The sequence below is a fragment of the Tachysurus fulvidraco genome, chromosome 17, assembly GCF_022655615.1.
Source record: "Tachysurus fulvidraco isolate hzauxx_2018 chromosome 17, HZAU_PFXX_2.0, whole genome shotgun sequence".
Taxonomy (NCBI): domain Eukaryota; kingdom Metazoa; phylum Chordata; class Actinopteri; order Siluriformes; family Bagridae; genus Tachysurus; species Tachysurus fulvidraco.
This window is the reverse complement of record NC_062534.1, coordinates 19,582,153-19,601,154: the sequence shown is the minus strand read 5'-3', so window position 1 is coordinate 19,601,154 and position 19,002 is coordinate 19,582,153. Positions and strand designations below refer to the sequence as shown.

The 19,002-nt window shown below is 37.4% G+C and overlaps 1 protein-coding gene across 4 annotated transcripts in view; it reads left to right on the top strand.

Moving 5' to 3' along the window:
- Positions 1-19,002, top strand: part of si:ch211-269c21.2 (carbohydrate sulfotransferase 8) — a 63,945-nt gene that overhangs the window by 1,707 nt on the left and 43,236 nt on the right. Inside the window, exon 1 of one of the 4 annotated variants that reach the window (XM_047802607.1) lies at positions 10,189-10,376. The exons of 1 other annotated variant lie outside the window; for it this stretch is intronic. The gene's annotated coding sequence lies outside the window, so the exon portion shown is untranslated. Of the gene's footprint in view, positions 1-10,188; positions 10,377-13,915; positions 14,115-19,002 lie in introns of those variants that run through there. 2 more of the 4 variants (XM_047802606.1, XM_027135920.2) reach the window with 2 other exon arrangements.

Below are 19,002 nucleotides of genomic sequence, written 5' to 3'. Positions count from 1 at the left end.
AAATGTACAGCTTATGATATTTAAGCTTTTTTGGCAATGAGCTCTTTCTGATGTGTTTTTTGGAGTTTCTTGTTTCTTGGTGCCTACAATCTGTAATTTCTTTGACATTTAAACATCTTATATCTGTGGCATAATTTAATAGTAATAGATTTGCATTTCGATCGTTTGCCTGCTCGTTTCTCTGCTTCTCCTTCATTAGCTATTACGTTTAAACAAGGTCAGATTTACAGTAGCCTTCTGACGAAGTCTTCAATCTGGTTGATTCATCTGTTGCACACTTTCTCAAATGTAAGCTTAAAACTGTAAAATGGTTATCAAATTTAAGTTTCTACTATCTGATCTATCTATAAGTGCTAACATTTTATTCTTGAGCATTGCTCTATTCAAGGAGCTAAAATTTTCACCTCCAATGCAAATTAATACGTGCCTTTAAAAGGTGAATCCTCGTACGCTGAACCATGGAAATGATCTTGTTAAAGACTTTCATTCTAATAAGGCAAGCTTCGAGCAGCAGCTTTGAGTTTATTCTCTTGGCAGTCAAACACATCCTCATTACGATGGACCTCGAGGTGACACTATAAGCTAGAATAATTATAAGCTGATGGAGAACTTGAGACACTGAAGGTGAGAAGCTGAAGGTTTGTGATGCCTGACAGGAGCGTTGCACAGGAGAGCCGAGACGCTGATGGCAGTGTTGAGTTATTTACTCCGAGGGTGATGGAGGGAGCGAACTGCAAACTGCTTTTACCTCAGTTTCACCTCACAGCTGAAATCGTGGTATAAAATACCACTTGTGGTATGGGCTACAAGTTAAAAAACATGTTTAGAAATAGTTTGGTTATAGTATGAATTTTTATTGGTTGTACAATCCTGATTCTTTTAAATATTACAATTACTAACAAGTAATTAGGCACAAACAAACAGAAGGGTGTATCATGAGTGTAGATATTGGTAACAATGACGTAGCCTCAAACTAAATTAGCTTAAAAAGTTAATACTAATTACATTTCAAAAGTAACCTCATATCTGAGAGTTAAGAGTTGACCAGATTGGACTGAACACAGACAACCGAACTACAGGAAGGTTAAGTAAGTATTCAGACATTTTTGTATTCATTAGACCTAAAGATTAAGAGTGTAATTGTCATTTTGTTAGACACAACAGAATCCTGCTGCTAGCATCCCAAGCCGAGGTTTTCAGGTTATAAAAATGACAGAATTACAGATAACAATAAATAGATAAGTACAGGTACAACATGCGGTACACAGCAGCACAGTGCAAAGGCATGCCATACAGATCCAAGACAAAACTTAGTATTTTAGTTATTCTAAAAGTGACTTGACTTGACTTATATTATTTAATATACTTCCAGAGACTACAGTATATCAACTTTAAATTTACACACATAACATGTGCTAGCACTATATGCTTATAAATATTAATAAAAAATCCCAATAAGATCATGACAACAAAGACTGAATCAGTTTGAGACTTCTCTCAAACACTGTGTTAAAAAGGATTATTATTATTGAATAATAATGTGACACTGGGAGCACGGTGGCTTAGTGGTTAGCACATTTGCCTCACACCTCCAGGGTCGGGGTTCGATTCTCGCCTCCGCCTTGTGTGTGTGGAGTTTGCATGTTCTCCCCGTGCCTCAGGGGTTTCCTCCGATTTCCTCCCCCGGTCCAAAGACATGCATGGTAGGTTGATTGGCATCTCTGGAAAATTGTCCATAAGGTGTGAGTGAATGAGAGTGTGTGTGTGCCCTGAGATGGGTTGGCACTCTGTCCAGGGTGTATCCTGCCTTGATGCCCTTGACGCCTGAGATAGGCACAGGCTCCCCGTGACCCGAGAAGTTCGGATAAGCGGTAGAAAATGAATGAGAGTGAGTGAGAGAATAATGTGACAACCATCACAAACCAACATTTCCCCTAAAATCTAACAAATATGTGGTAAATACCAATGTAATTGTAGTTTTGTATAATACTATACCATACACAATACTTATTTCTTATTTGAAAAGCCATCAGACACATCTAGAAGGAGTCACAAGCATTTTAAAGCTTTATTTCAGCCATACTAGAAAACTATTAGTAACTGTTACAAAACCCACAGGAGGTAACAGAAGACTGTGATGGCTGTCAAACCATTAGCCCGCTTTCATCTCATGCTAGTGAAACTGGACAAGATCTGAACTAAAAATGAAAGCATACAGAGTTGGACAGATTATTATATATGGTCAAAAAAAAAAAAGTCCGATTCAGTTTCTAGCTTGTAGAGCTATGTTTGACCTGCATGCATAATCTCAATGAAAGGTACAGGATCTAAACAAATAAATACAAGACATGCTGTTGATTGAAAGAGGAAGAAAACAACAGAGACTAGATCAGCAGATGCTATAAGACATAAATGTATAAACTGTGATGGGATTCAAAGTCCCAACCTTCGAATCAGTAGCCCAACAGGTTAACCACTGAGCTACCCCTTTATAAAACTGGTTGTTTACTGTACGTCAGTCAAGATTTTCAGCTAATACACTAGATGGCCTAAAGATTGTGTACACCTGTCCATTCACTTGTTGAGCATTATACTCCAGATTGAATCCCCTTTGCTTTTATACTAAGCTCCACTCTTCAGGGAAGGTTTCCCACTAGATTTTAGATCGCGGCTGTGAGGATTAGTGATCATTCAGCTACAAGAGGATTAGTGAGATCAGGTGATGGGAGTGAAGGAGGTCTGGGGTGCAGTCAGTGTTCCAGTTCATTCCTAAAGCTGTTCAGTTAGGTTGAGTCAGAGCCAGGGCTCTAGACAACATTCATAAAGCTTGTGTTGTGCACAAGGGCATTGTCATGCTGGAACAGGTCTAAGTCTCTTAGTTCCAGTGAAGGGAAGCTGTAAATCTACAGCATACTGAGATGTCCTGTATAATTCTGTGCTCCCAACATTGTGCCAATATTTTGTGGAAGAATCTCGCACGTATAGGTGTGAAGGTCAGAGCCCACAAAGTCTACACTTTATACCTTCCACCATTAAGGACATGCAGCATTAAAGAAACTGCACTTAGCAAGCATTATGTCAGTTCAGATCTCCACAAAGGCACATGGCATTAAAAGTTTCGGCACCTGCCACGACGGAGACAGCTGCCACCTGCCAGCTTCAGATACGCAGTGTGAGGTGTCTGTGCTCCCTCTGGGTCTGTGTGAGTGACAGCTGTCAGCTTTAGTGTGTGTATCTGCACTCCAGTGACAGGCTCGGCTCAGCACTAGGATTTACTGATGCAGCACAGACGTTCATTATTTTGAAGAGCAGAACGAAAGCAAAACAAGGAAAGTCTTTGTGACTTGGAGATCATGCAGCTTTTAGGATTCTGAGTGTGTTTTTTGAGAATCCATTGTGCTAAGGATAATCTTTTCTTCCAGTTACTACATAACAGCTGGATCAGTTGAAATAAACACATAGGTATAATTTCCATGCTGGCTTAGTGGTAAGCAATGAATGAATCAATGGATGGATAAATGAATGAGTGAATGAAGGAATGGATGGACAAATGAACGAGTGAATGAATGAATGAATGAATGAATGAATGGATGGATAGATAAATGAATAAATCAATGGATGGATTACTTGATTAATTTATTAATGAATTGATTAACAGATGAATGAATGAATGAATGAATGAATGAATGAATGAATGAATGAATGAATGAATGAATGAATGAATGTGTACATTAATGTCCATATATCAGTGGCTATAACAATAGTGCTGATTGTAAGGCAGCTTTACATTCATTTTCTTCTTCTATTCTTCTATGCGGTCACGTCTCTGGTTTGTGACTTGCTCAAAGGTAAAGGACAAACTCCTAATCATTTATATGGTGATGCCTTTTGTGAAGAGATGCTTATTTAACATTTATGGAAGGAGTCTCCAGTATCAGAGAGCTTTGTATATTATGGTTTCTTGGTAATCTTTCAAGTTTTTGTATTATTAACTCCAAGAGAAAGAATGGTGATGGAGTGACTTTTTGTTGTTACTGTATCATATAATACAGCAGAACATATTCCACAGATGTTCTTCTATATTAAATGTCACTGTGAATTGATAAGTTCATACAAAATATGACATTATTACTTGACAAGAATCGTAATTGCCGGTAAAGTACTGTTTTATTAGAATTTGATAAAAATAAAATCAATAAAACAGGACCTGCCCTAATAAAACAATAATTGACTTAACTCTTTTATATTTACTTACATTCTGTTTTATACTCTGCAATCATTTATTATTATGAGGCTTCGCGGCTTCACGGTCTTCATGGGGTTTGATCAGGAGTTTGGTTTACAGTCTGTGTGGAGTTTTACGTGTTCTCTATTTTGGGATAATTCCTTTTAGGGATTTTATAGACTTGTCTTATATTAGTTACATTAATTTACATAATTAAGTTACACAAACCTTAAGAAGGGATTACTGCTTTATATCTCTAAGAAATATGAACATTTTGCAGCTCAATGCAGCTCTATGCAGTAGAGTTCTCACTGACTCGGTGAGTCATGTCCTTGATTGCAGCGCAGACATCCGTGCTATGTAATATTCTACAGGCGTCCGTATATCTACATTCTCATACACACACACACACACACACACACACACACACACACACACACACACACACACACACACACACACACACACACACACACACACAATCAAAAAATGCTAGAACTATTACTCTTTATCTGTAGGACATTTTATCATCATCAGTGTATAGTTTAATGATCAAAAATAACCTTAGACCGTAAGAAGGCCAGAGGTTGAGCATTTCTTGACATTAACAATGATCTTTATCCCTATAGTGTTTCTAATGGATAGTTTTTTTTAAGGTTCAAAGATAACATCAAACAAATCAAATAAAATGTTTTCACCTGATAAAAAATATAATACTATAGAAAAGAAGAAAAGTGTGAGAAATGAATCAGTTCAATATTTGATGTGACAAGCTTTAGCATGTTAAAATGCATCAGTGGTCTTAGGTACATATTGTATTGTGCCGTTTTACTGAGCAGCGCTGAGAATCTGTCGCAGTTTTTCTGGAGACTCTGTCTGTCACACACACACACACACACACACACACACACACACACACACACACTTCTTTTTCTGAAGGTAAATCCCGACAGCTTTCGTTATAGTTGTTGTCTGAAAAACGGTCTATCGGATAATGTTACTTTCTTTAGTGACATGCAAGCTTTTTTTTTATATATATCATTACATTTCCTTTAAAATAATAATGTTTGGAATATATTCTTGTTTTTACTGAAGCAATAGTTTAGAAGTCATAAACTAGATATCTAAGAGAAACAAATTAGTTTTAGTTTTTTACGTTTACTCAGTATTATTTTTGAGTGTTGATGTTCTCCCTGTGATTCAGGGATTTTCTCCAGATACTCCAGTTTCCTTCCCCAGTTTAGACATGCATTGTAGTCTGATTGGCATGTGTAAATTGGGTAGTGGTGTGTGAGTAGGTGTGTGTGTGTGTGTGTCCAACTTGCGCCTTGAGTCCCATGGGATAGGGAATAAGATCCTGGATCCCCAGACGATAAGCTGTGTAGAATTTCCATGTAGATGGCTCTCAGGAAATCTCACTGTAAATCACGTGTTTTCCCACAAAATTTTCAATTTCCTTTTAAATTGTAATTAGAATCCTTGTGTTTTTCTCCTACATGTAGCCCATCCATGCTGTTTTCCTGTTTCTGAGAATGAAAAAAGAATTTATTTAAATGTTATAACATTTAAATTAATTGTTATAAAGAAATATAGAATAAATTTATTGTTATAAGAATATAAAATATTATAAAGAGATGTTATTATAAAAAAAAGTTATAAAGTTGGCCAAATATGTTCACTTCAGTAACTGCTTTCACTTGTTCAGCTTTGTGCTGGACCTAGAAACACTTCCCTTGAGGTCAAACTACACCCTGGATGGGATGCACATTCACACACCTCTCCACACTTAATGGTCAATTTTATTTTAGCCAATCCGTTTTTGTGCATGTTCATATTTATACCAACATTCAATTTATTTACTCGATGTTAAATTCTGATTCTTTTATATGACTCATTCATATGATTCAATTACAGACTTTGAGGAGGTGGTTAGGGTTATTCCTGAGGCTTTGGCATGGAGTCTGAGCTCTGCAGGATTGTAGTTTTGAACATCATTAAACAAACAATGAACTCAATTTAAACCCTACAAGATTTTTTTAACATAGAAGAAATTATTGCTGATATTCCTGTGTCGGGGGCAGTGGGAGGTGTAGTGTTGGAGCAGCATGGGAGATCAAGTCTCTGGTGAGGGTTGTACAATGTGCCTGGGGCTGAGTCACCCGGAGAACTGAACTAGGGAATATCTCCAAACAGATGGTCCTTTTCAGACCTCTCATATGAACACACACACACACACACACACACACACACACACACACACACACACACACACACACACACACACACACACACACACAGAAACCAGTAAATAAGCTGATGTCTGTGCTGCGTGCAAATATTTACCTCTGCTAAACATGGTGTAATTATACAGTCTTGGATGTCTCCACAATGTGTGTCCAATCACAAGCGCATTATGATGATGAATCCTGAGTGAAGTCGATCGAGAGAGAGAGAGAGAGAGAGAGAGAGAGAGAGAGAGAGAGAGAGAGGCTCAGAATACAATGTGCTGTTCAAAATAAACACACAACACTCCAGTGACCACGTGTTCATGTGTTTAAAGACCCACTGAAATGACCTCATTGAGACACTGCAGAATGCGGCACACACCACCAGCAGAGCGCGATGTTGTGTTTGCTTCACATCAGGAGGACGTTGTCATGCTCCATCTTTATCATTTCTCTTAAAAAAAAAGAAAACCCAACCTCCCAGCATGCAGATCTATGTTTATGACCCTGCTCAGTGTGATCCTGCTTACTTTTTTTTTCACATTTGCTTTGGTTCATCAGCATTTATAATGATAATAGATAATAAAAAAATGGAGAAAATGGAAACTTCTGTTTAAATACATTTCGAGTTTTTCCCCCTGACCTTCAATACACATAGCAAGTCAAAACAGGTTTAGTGGCTGTTTTTAGTTTAGTTTTACATGAGAGACATTTTGTTAACAAATATGTAAAGCTCAAGAACGTTGCACAAAGTCTCATGAACATCACATGTAAATAATCATTTCATTTTTATGCACTACATATAAAATGATCTTTGCAAGTACAAATAAATGAAATAGGAATAAATAGTTCTAATATTTTTTGAGGTTATTATGAATAAATGAAATGTTTTAGAAATTTCAAGCTTTAAATGTTTTTTCTCTTTATTTTGCATCTTTCTAGGAATAAACATTTGGAATCAGAATTTTTTTAAAATGAGTACCTGATTATTTGTCAGGACTCAGCCCGGACTTCTGGCCATTTGGATTTGTTTACGTTCCTTGTCACGTGTCTGCCCCACCTTCATCTGCTCCTCCCTGTCTCCACACCGGTTCCTAATTGTGTCTCATTGTCTTTTGTATTTAAGTGAGCCTCGTTGCTGTGTGCAGCTCGGAATCATTAGTTACGGTTAGTCCTTGTTAAGTGTCGTCATTTGTATTGTTTTAGTTATCGTCTTTTACTGTGTTGTCTTTATTATTTATTAAACCCCTTTCATTTGAAGCTATCCTGCCTACGGGTCTGTCTCCTTCCTTCCTGGTTGTGACATTATTTCAATTTAATAATCAAATATTTGCTTTATTGTAATAACAGAAAATACTAAATGTACTGTACATGATATTTTCACTTCCTTTCTCTCTCTCTCTCTCTCTCTCTCTTTTTTTTTTTTTGCAATTTGTGGTAAGTGTGTGATGAAAAAACAGGGGAACCTCAAGGACCATGTCGAGCTCACTCTCTTTTAATCTTTATGAGTTATATAATATGGTCTTGTTATGAGTAGTTTATTTACTCAGTGCCTGCAGTTTTATTGTACACAACTATACTAAGTTTCTAGATATAATATTAATAATAATAATAAAATTATTATTGTTAGTTATTATTATTATTACAATAATAATGTTGTATATACTTTATAAACATAGAAAATAACAGATCCTCTGACCCCTAGACTTCATGTCAGCTGAAAATTGATGTGAGCACTCAAGGCATAGTGCAAGTGCATGAATCACCAAATCAATCAATACTCCCTTATTTTGTTACTGCCTCAACTCAAAACAAACGTATTCTATTTTACACTTAGAGGACATTTTTGATAATGTCAAAAAGAATAATTCTCAATGCTGATTGGCTAGAAAGTGTTGATTCCTTTTCTATAACAGTGGTTTCGTCTAAAATGTAAAATATTAATGAATTAAAAATGAATGCACTTGTAATCGCTTGTACAGAAGGACATGGGACTCAACCATGAGAGTTTCCATTTCATCTTCCATTAACTTGGTCAGGGTCACAGAAGATCCACAATCTGTTCTGAGAATGTTGAATTCACACTAAATGGGACACCAGTCCATTGGATGACATCAGGCTTTTACACTTGGAGCTGTTTAGCATAGCCAGTCCTCCTACTGGAAGAAACAGGAGAACCTTAACAAAACCTACAGAACACAAGAAGAACATGCAGAACCAATGAGGATCATGCTTTACAAATGTGCAAATATCTTACCACATTTATTATTATGCATCGTTGTTCTGACTACGCTTCTTCTCTCAAGATGTAATATGATATATATATATTTTTAATTATTATTATTTTTTTTGTGGCATTGTGGTGATTTAAACATTATAATATGCTGCAGGAAGATCATCTGTGACCATTTGGAAATTCCTAAAGTAAAGAATAATCAAAATGTGTTGACCTTCATAGTTTGGCTATAACATGTCAGTCAATGTGGATGGACAGTAAGTCAGTCTTAATTGGCTAAGATTGTGAACAAATTTTAAATATTTAAAGAAAATCTATAACCTTGAGGACAAGTTTAATCAAACATTGATTTTCTTTTCCAAAACATATGAGGATTATTAAATGCTTCCTTTAGCATTTTTAAAAATGCTAGTGTTGGAATTCCCGTTCCCATTCCCATTGCTAATCCTAGGTTGGTTGGAATAATAAATACTCTGTCCCATCTCACAGTCAGTGGGAATGTGTTGGAGGAATCTGAGCGTAATTTATTTCAATTCAAAGAAACAGCCCCACATGCGCTTGCAAAGTTCAATCAGTTCATTAGAGTGTGACAGTCGATCTGTGAGTCCCACAGAACCCTATAAGAACTTAATGCACATCTCAGTCTTAAATACAGAGAGCAAGACTGTCCTGGGAGACAATGAAGTACGGCAGTGCTTCTCCATCTTCACGATTGATGCTATTATCAATGTAGTTGTGTACACTGGCCAGGCCTCAAACGCAAATAGTTTGTCTTATTAGAGAAACTGGAGATTTTTAATACAAACCTGGTAGCTAAGCCTATCAATTTCAGATTTCTTTTTATATTGAAAATCAGCTTGTTACTGTTGCACTGAATTCTTATTCATTGCATGTTTTTGCAATAGTTCATTGCATAGTTCTTTGCATTGATATAACTAGCAAAATCCTTACAAAGTCTTTATTCCTCCAGAATTTGTTACATCTACAAATCCTTATTTGTAGTGTCTATTTTTATAAAGTTTTTAGCTTGTTTTTATTCAGCCATCTGTTCTCTACACCACTTCTACTGGGTCACAGGTAACCTAGAGCCTAGCCCAAGAGACTCAGGGCACAAGGCAGGGTACACACTGGACAGACAGGGCACTCTTGCACAAATACTATGGATACCAATTGATAAAACATGTCTTTGGACTGGAGCAGGAAACCAGAGTCCTTAGAGGAAACCTCAAAGAATCAGGGAGAACCTGCAAACGCCACACAAACCAAACACTAACCATTAGCCACCGTGACCTTGTTTCTTTTCTCATTTCAGATTACTTAAGAGCTTGAAAGCAATTTTCATAACAAGAGTTTTGTTAAGAGAAAGTGAATTTATGAAGAATAATAGGAAAAAATTTGGAAAGCATGGGTTACATGAGCATATCCTGGCTGATCTACAGAGTGACTGGAGTAAGGGATTAATCTGTAACCTTTTATAAATCAGTGCTAACGGGAATTACGTAGGCATGCTTACCGGATTCTGCCAAGGGCATTAGAATGCACTTTGTCTTAGTAATTTTATATCCACTACGGCAGCTGAAGTTGTTAAATATTTTAAGCCGCAGAGGATGATATCTCTGATAAGTGCAACAAGATGTCATTCATAAAATGAAATCATGATGTGCAGAGGTGGAAAGGCTAATATGAGGAGGTAAGTCAGTCCTATTGTCTTGCTTGAGCTAATGACTTTAGGTCACCCTGCTTATTTTAGCTCCACTGAGCTTAAATGCACAGAATAGACAAATTCATGTTACCGCAGATGCGGAGAGATTAGTATAAAATGCTTATTCATTGTAAGGATAAAATATGACCTAAACTTAAACCAGACCATATTTTACTAAAGGAATCTAAAATCTTTCTGTAGATATATCAAGATATTTGCATTATACAGACAAAAGCCATATGATATGTACAATAATATTATGACTATTTATTGACACTATAGAGACTTTTTTTTTTCAACCTTCATTAAACACATTATGTCCAATCTGACATGATTTATAAGCCTACTTGTTGTTGAGTTTTATGTGACCTGTCAAAGAGGCTAATAAATATAATATTCAACTTCGACAAAGTTGTGTCATCATTTTCGTCATTTGGACAGACTATAACACAGGCATTCATTTTTACATCAGTGCAGATTACTCTGTAATCATCAGTGAGATTTATCTATAGCTTGAACACAATGCCATATTTCCCTTTTTTTCAATCAAATCTTATGAATTCAGACTTAGATTCTAATGTCTACAAACCTGGTGGTTTTATTCAACATGTTATTTGGCTCATTCTCACTGGCTGACTTGGTAGCTCTCTGGCCCTGAGCAACTATTTGTACTGCTTATCCCTAGAAAACGGCCTGCTTATAACTACATAACTTTCCTGTAGCTACTGAATTAGAATAATGTGTTTAGATGAATAACTGAATAATTTGCTGGGACTTAAGGGAGTTTAAATATCCTGTTCATATCCTTTTTCAGGATGGGTGTGAAACACTCTACCCGAGTACCTCGTTATAATTTCATCTCAGAGACAGAAATTTTGCCGTGTGCATCCTAATTAACATAATACTTTTATTTGGGGGATAATGATTCACCTCATTGTCAAATTGTTTTGTATGCAGATGTTAAGCTTGCTCCATACACTGTTAAATGCTAACTGTTTTACATGTAGCTCAACGATTTTCATCTGTAATCAAAGATTATTTGATTTCTGAAGTCTTTTTTTTTTTTTATGAATGTAGGACTCAATTATACTGAATAGAATTTTTTTGCCATAATATCTATATTATTATGACTGAGTTGGCATAATCTAAATTTTATTTTCTTAATTCATTATTTTACTGATAGGGTAACTGGTTTAAATGTATGAATGAATGGAAGGAGGCTGAAATGGGCAGCATGTTGGTGTGGTGTTGGTGCCTCGGCACTGCAGGACTCCAAGTTTGACCCTGAGCTCTGGCTACAATCTAAACTGGGCTTGTGTGAATGTAGGCACATAAATTCCCCCTAGCTGTGAGTTGCTGCCCTATGATGGACTCCAGACAGATGAGGCTAAAGTGTTTGAAGTGTAAATATTATGCTCGAAATTGCTTAACGTATTTTGACACCCATTTCTCTTTCTAGATTTCGTTCAGTATTAAATAATTTTTTTCTCCTTAATATCTCCATTATATCCGGTGGCCTGGACCATTCCCAGTCCAAGTGCATTCTCTTTTACATCTTATTATTTCGCTTTCTTTTTTCTTTCTTTGATTCATTTCTCTGCCCATCTTTCCACCCATGTTTATTTTTATTTCTTTCATTTGTTCTTTTGTCACCATGTCTCTCTTTGGTCTTTGAGGAATCAACAGTGTTGTGCATTTACCCCTTTTGAACTCTGTTGTGCGATGTATTATTTTTGTATAGGGTGGTTTGTTGGGGGTAAAAGGCATTGTAAATATTGGTTATTGGAAGAACTGGAGTAGGTGTTTGCCCTCTTAATATTTGGTAGCCTAATGTTTAAAGTGTTGGGCTTACAAATCAGAAGGATGTGAGTTCAATCCCTGGTCCAACAAGCTGCCACTGAGCAAGAAAATGAGATTTAAAAAAAAATGAGATAATGTAAGTCACTCTGGATAAGGGTCTACCAAATGCTGGAAATGGAAATGTACATGGAGTAAGGGTTTGCACAATTATTATTTGAACCAGACCACTTTATTATAATTGGCTGTTTGGGAGACAAATTTATTTACATTTACATTTACATTTACGGCATTTAGCAGACACCCTTATCCAGAGTGACTTACAACTGAGCAACTGAGGGTTAAGGGCCTTGCTCAGGGGCCCAGTAGTGGCAGCTTGGTGGACCTGGGGTTCGAACCCATGACCTTCCGATCAGTAGCCCAACACCTTAACCACTGAGCTACCACATCCCCCGACTGCAGCTGTAACACTACAAAATTTGGGAATGTTCAATGAGAGTGAATACTATTTAGGTAGATCCCTTACTAAGTCACAGTATATAGATAGATCCCTTACTAAGACACAGTATATAGATAGATCCCTTACTAAGACACAGTATATAGATAGATCCCTTACTAAGACACAGTATATAGATAGATCCCTTACTAAGACACAGTATATAGATAGATCCCTTACTAAGACACAGTATATAGATAGATCCCTTACTAAGACCCAGTATATAGATAGATCCCTTACTAAGACACAGTATATAGATAGATCCCTTACTAAGACACAGTATATAGATAGATCCCTTACTAAGACCCAGTATATAGATAGATCCCTTACTAAGACACAGTATATAGATAGATCCCTTACTAAGACACAGTATATAGATAGATCCCTTACTAAGACACAGTATATAGATAGATCCCTTACTAAGACACAGTATATAGATAGATCCCTTACTAAGACCCAGTATATAGATAGATCCCTTACTAAGACACAGTATATAGATAGATCCCTTACTAAGACACAGTATATAGATAGATCCCTTACTAAGACCCAGTATATAGATAGATCCCTTACTAAGACACAGTATATAGATAGATCCCTTACTAAGACACAGTATATAGATAGATCCCTTACTAAGACACAGTATATAGATAGATCCCTTACTAAGACACAGTATATAGATAGATCCCTTACTAAGACACAGTATATAGATAGATCCCTTACTAAGACACAGTATATAGATAGATCCCTTACTAAGACACAGTATATAGATAGATCTACAGCATTTCTAATAATTTCTCCTTTGTTTGTTTCATTAATGGAGGTTCCTAAACAGATTGTCCACTTGACTCTGACCTGTGCAGGTTTTCTCAAATGGTTTAACAGTCTGGTTGATTTGTGTTCCAGGATTCAGTATCATAATTCCTTACAGGAAAGAATCCTTTTTAATAATCACATGATATTTGTTATTAATCCGTAATAATGGGGTGTTTTGTTTATACATACCATTATGTTGGTGTGTATATGTTCTTGTGGATTTAAAACCGTGATAGTACAAAGAGTAGTAATTGAATTAAACCGAGGTGCAGAACCGATAACAAGAAGAACAAACTTGGCGGAGGTTGTCGTCGTGTCGGTGCTTTGGGGCTGGAGCTGTTGCTTGGCAGTGCGCGCGCAGCGTCTCGAGGGAGCGCAGGAATAGAAGCGGGCATGCGCCAACACGCGCTCCACACTTCAGCTGTACGCGAGCGCAGCGTCAGGCGGACACGGAGCTCCTCGCGGACACCTGGCGTGCAACTGAAGTTCGGGGTTCGCGTTCACGCGCGTTAGACTTTTAATTGAGCCGTGCTTGGGTTTTAAGGAAGATTGAAACGCGACTCTCTGAGTTACAGAGTACAGAGTAGAAGGACTTTCTGTGCACAATGAAGACAGTTAAGGTCAGTGTTGTTTATTTATTTTTTTATTGCATGTTAATTCAAAATAGAATCAAACATAATACAACATGCAAACTAATAAAAAAAAAGATCATTCCTTGTTAGGCTAAATCTTACACCAGTACACCAGCGCGTGCATATTTTTTTTTAAATACTAATGACTAAGACTGACTTTTTCCTCCTGTCCTGTGTTCAGCTCATTCCCATCACTCGTGCACTGATTCCCAGACAGGCAAGGCACATTACATAACATCATCTCACAGCATCATGGAGACAGACAAAAGATTTCCTCAGCTATTCCTCCTGCTGTCAGAGATTTGTGAGATCTTCTCTCAGATAGCTTTGAATTATTTCTCACCAGTCTATGAATAGTACAAGTCTGTTCGTTCTCCCACTGGTCCAATCGGAAATGGATGCAGACTAAAGAACAGGGGCTTAGTGGATGGAACAGGGCTGTTTTCCATAATCAAAGCTGCACTTCATTACTTCATTGATCTCATTAACATTATCTCGATCTCTGTGTGCCATTGATGATGCCAAGGAAGCTATTAAGACTCATGGATTTGCTCGTGGAGTCATCTAAAGATGCATAATCTTTCATGTTTAATTTCAGATTCCAGTGTCTGCAAGCAACTCTCACAGTTTATATGTAAAAACTGGACGCAGACAGAAAGTTCCTTTTAACTGACAAGATAAAAACTGTCACTGAACGGCCATCTGCTCCTTAATGACCAGTAATAACAATTCATTAAAAAAGTTTTTGGCATGAAATGCATGTGAGATGAAAAGTGTAATCGACTTGTTATTCAAAATTACTGACAGCATGACATTTATAAAAGCCGCAGCAGCCTTCAGAGACCGGTGTCTGGCCAATCAGACGATGGAAATGCTATCTGTCTGTCTCTTTTAATGGGAGAAAGGGCACCTTTTAATTATTCATCTGGGATGTCAAACTATTCCTCAAAGGCTGTTATTCAGAGTGCAGCCGGTGAATTATGAATGACAGAGAAACAGCTTCCTCCACCCACATGGAGGTTAGTTTCTTCGGTTGGTTAGTGTGCTGTTGTCTGTTTTGTAAAAGCTCTCATACTGGCTGAAAGTGATTTTGACTTCTACTGCTGCAGCATTCATAATGTCTTCCTTTAATTCTGATGAAACAACACTTGTGGGAGTTCCTCATACTGTTTTAGCGCTATGCTAATGGCTGTTTGCTGGCTGCAAGCTTGTGTACTTTAAAACAACCTCATAACGACAGGAGCCTTTAGTGTAGGACTCATTTAAGGTTTAATGTGAGACATTTTTCATGTTGATGAGTATTCATGCCATTAGTTACAGATGGCTTCTCATGCTATCTTTCCATATAAAGTACTTCAATGTGCAAACTTCCACACCCTTAATATTCTTTAAACATTAACAAACATAGCCCTATTGTGATCGGTAGTCGTGTCTATACATGTATCACATCCAACATTAGTATAATCAAAAACAAAAAACAAGCATGGCTACTGAACCATGAACACAGATACAAATACACGGCCTACTACATTGTTTTGACACTGAGAGACTGTTATCACATAACTCCAGCTACCATCAGATAACTTTGTTTGACATTCTCAAAGAATGCAATAATACTAATCTTTTTTGCTTCATAATTCAGACAGGATATGAAACAAATCTGTGATTCTTGACTAAGAAATGAGTGAATTTATGCAAACTTTATGTGACTTTATGTGCGGTGGTATTTACATGCGCTATACAAGACGAGTCAGTATAGGCAAAATTGTAGCTGTTAGCTAACTTGCTACTATTGTGTTACTATTGTTATTGTGCTTGTTAAGAAACAGTTTGTTGTTGAGATTGTTTGCTTAATTCGATTCTTTCACTTTTAGTTTGATTTAAGTTAACTTAAGTTAGTTAGTAAGCAAACTTTAGCACCGATGTCAGGTTTTCTGCAAGCGACACTAGCAAGAGACACGAGTTTCTTTTTTCTGTTGAGAAACAGCAGCAGCTACAGTGGGGGAAATAAGTATTCAACACTTCATATTTTTTTTTATTAAACACAGTTCCAATGCAGCAATTTACATAAAATTTGTCACCAGACATTTGCATAAAATCACCAGACATTAGTATTAACTCAAGAAATTTGCAATCTGAAAAAAAGGTTATATTTAATAAAGTGCAATGACACTGGAAAAAACTGTTAAAGAGACTAAGAAAAAGCAGTGCACCAAAGCAAGGCAAGGCAGCAGCTGATTTCACCAAGTAGTTCTACTTCCTGCCTTTCAGCTGGGTTAGTGCATGTTCAAAGGTTAGAAAAAGGCTTACCCCAACTCTGAATGCAAGCATACAAACATCTCATGAGGTGTGGAGGCGAATAACTTTGCCAAGAACTTTACCAAGATTGTTGTGCAACAAACCAGTGGCTGATGGATTTCACAATTCTGGCACTGATTACAAAAGCAACTCCTAAATGTTCCTATAAGCACCGTTGTGTCTACTCAAACATTACTCCATCATGAACCAGCCAGGCACAGGAGCTCCTCATAAGATATCTTATCATAAGCCTTGTCAAAGAGTAGCCTAAGAGCCAATGATCATTTGGGAGGAGCTCCAGAAAAAGCTGGATACAGCAGATACTATTGTCACAGAGAAAACTTCAGGCAATGCACTCCACTGCCTCTGCCCCATGTACACTCACCACAGAAGGCTCCATTACTGAAGAAAAGGCATGTTGAAGCTTGTTTAAAGTTTGGCACACAAGATTTGGAAAAACCTGTGAATTACTGGGACAATGGAGCGTTTTGTCTCTACCCATCAAGCGGTGTTTGTATGCTTGCATTCAGAGTTGGGTAAGCCGTTTTTCTAACCTTGTACTAACCCAGATTCTAATTTGCATAAGCAGGTGGTAGAACTACTTAATAAAATCAGCCCATGCTTTGCCTGGCCTTGCCTTGGTGCACTGCTTTTTTCTTTCTGTTTGATCAATTTTTTCTTCATGTTCATTTCTATATATTAAATATAACTTTTTTTTTTAATGAATTGTTTCTTTATTTATGTAGATTTTCTGAGTTAAAACCAATGTCTGGTTAAAATTTCATGTGAATTTCTGCAATGGAACTGTTTAATAAAAAAAATGTTTCAATGTTGTATACTTATTCTCCCACTATATATTTAGCTTTTAAAGCTAATGGAGGTAAGTGAAACACAAATGAAATAATGCACTAATCTCTGCGAATATTGGTTGCATGTTACATGTAACATCATGTACGCTTCTTAGGCAAATTAGCAAAGCATGCTTACTGTATACTCACCACAGGCACCAGTGATGATCTCTGCTACTTTCTTCCAAGCGTCATTTTTCTTCAAGATAATATAAAATCATGGTTATAAGGTTTTTTTTTCTATATTTGTATGTCAAACAGCAAATGAGAAACTAATTGCAGGGAAGAACTACAGTGGGAAACTGAAGAAACTTCAGACCATACAGTATGCACCATATGATCCGTCAGAGTACTCATTTGAGCTAGTTGTTTAATCTCTTTATAGTGTTAACTCATTTGCATAGAATTAGGAAAATCTCTGTTGGTCTGAGCTGTAGCAGGAATCAAAGCTCTGTGTTATACGCATACAATGTAAATGAATGCTTGTCTGTCGCATTATCGCATTCTAGTGTGAATGTAAGGTGAGAAAGAAGCTCACTAATCAAAAATATCCAGATAACAGCAGTGAAGGGGTAAAGGACGGTAAATTGTGACCTACCAGATGAATGAAATTCAATACATGTACTCAGTGTTTGAAAGCCCCCCCTGTTCTCTTGACAAGGGTCAGCTGCTGAATATTCTGTGGTCAGCACCTAACTCGTGGTCTTGCTTTGGTTTATTTTATGAAGCCATTTAAGATAGTACTAACAGCTTCAAAAGCACACGCACACATGAACAAACAAAATGCTTTAGAATACCTGGCACACACTCTGACAAGCCCACACAATATTTCAGACTGCGTTTGTCAGACTTCCTGTGAGCATGAATGTCAAGGACAGTGGTAGGCAGCCAGCAGAGAAAGCAACAGGATGAGTTCTCACTCTGTATGATTAATAAGCCCCTACGAGAACGCAGGCTTTAACATTCAGTAAGCTGCTCAGCCCTCGCACTGTAGGATGCCAGGATGGAGTACAGAGCAGAGACTAGTGGCAGGGGGGATGCAGGTTGGGGGTTGTTGGTGATTCGGGGGGTGGGGGTTAGGGGTATGTTCACGGGGACAGTTAGAGCCGCTCCTGTCTTTCGTTTAAAGATCATCGGGCTGAACAGCTGCTTCAGAAGGAGCCCCAGCCTGCATTAGAGCATGATTGATTTCCCTCAGGAGAAAGCACACCTCATGTGTAAGCGAGGTCAACATATGGCACCAAGTCCGTTTCTAACAGTGTGCGAACGAGAGAGAGAGAGAGAGAGAGAGAGAGAGAGAGAGAGAGAGAGAGAGAGAGAGAGAGAGAGAGAGAGAGAGAGAAAGCATGCACCTCTGTGGATGTCTGAATGGAATTCTGAACACATACAAACACAAATATCGACTCATGAGGTGAAGGACAGGGTGTTGTGGTGTTATCTGTGTTTGTGAGTCTTTACTGTTGTGATGCATGTAGTGTACTTGTCTAAACAACAGGCTTCTCTGTCAGTCTGAGGATATTGTTAATTATTCTGTAGTGTGATGAGTGAGAGATGAGGATCTATCAGGGTGCTTTCATTAAGCCATTTGAATCCTGGTGTTTTTTTTATTCTTTTACTTGGTTTTCAGCTGATCTGACACAGTGCAAGGTGATCTCAGGCTGCTTCTAACCAAACTTTAGTCTAGTTTCATTACCAAATTAATCTACTTGGCCACAGATAATCTTGGTATT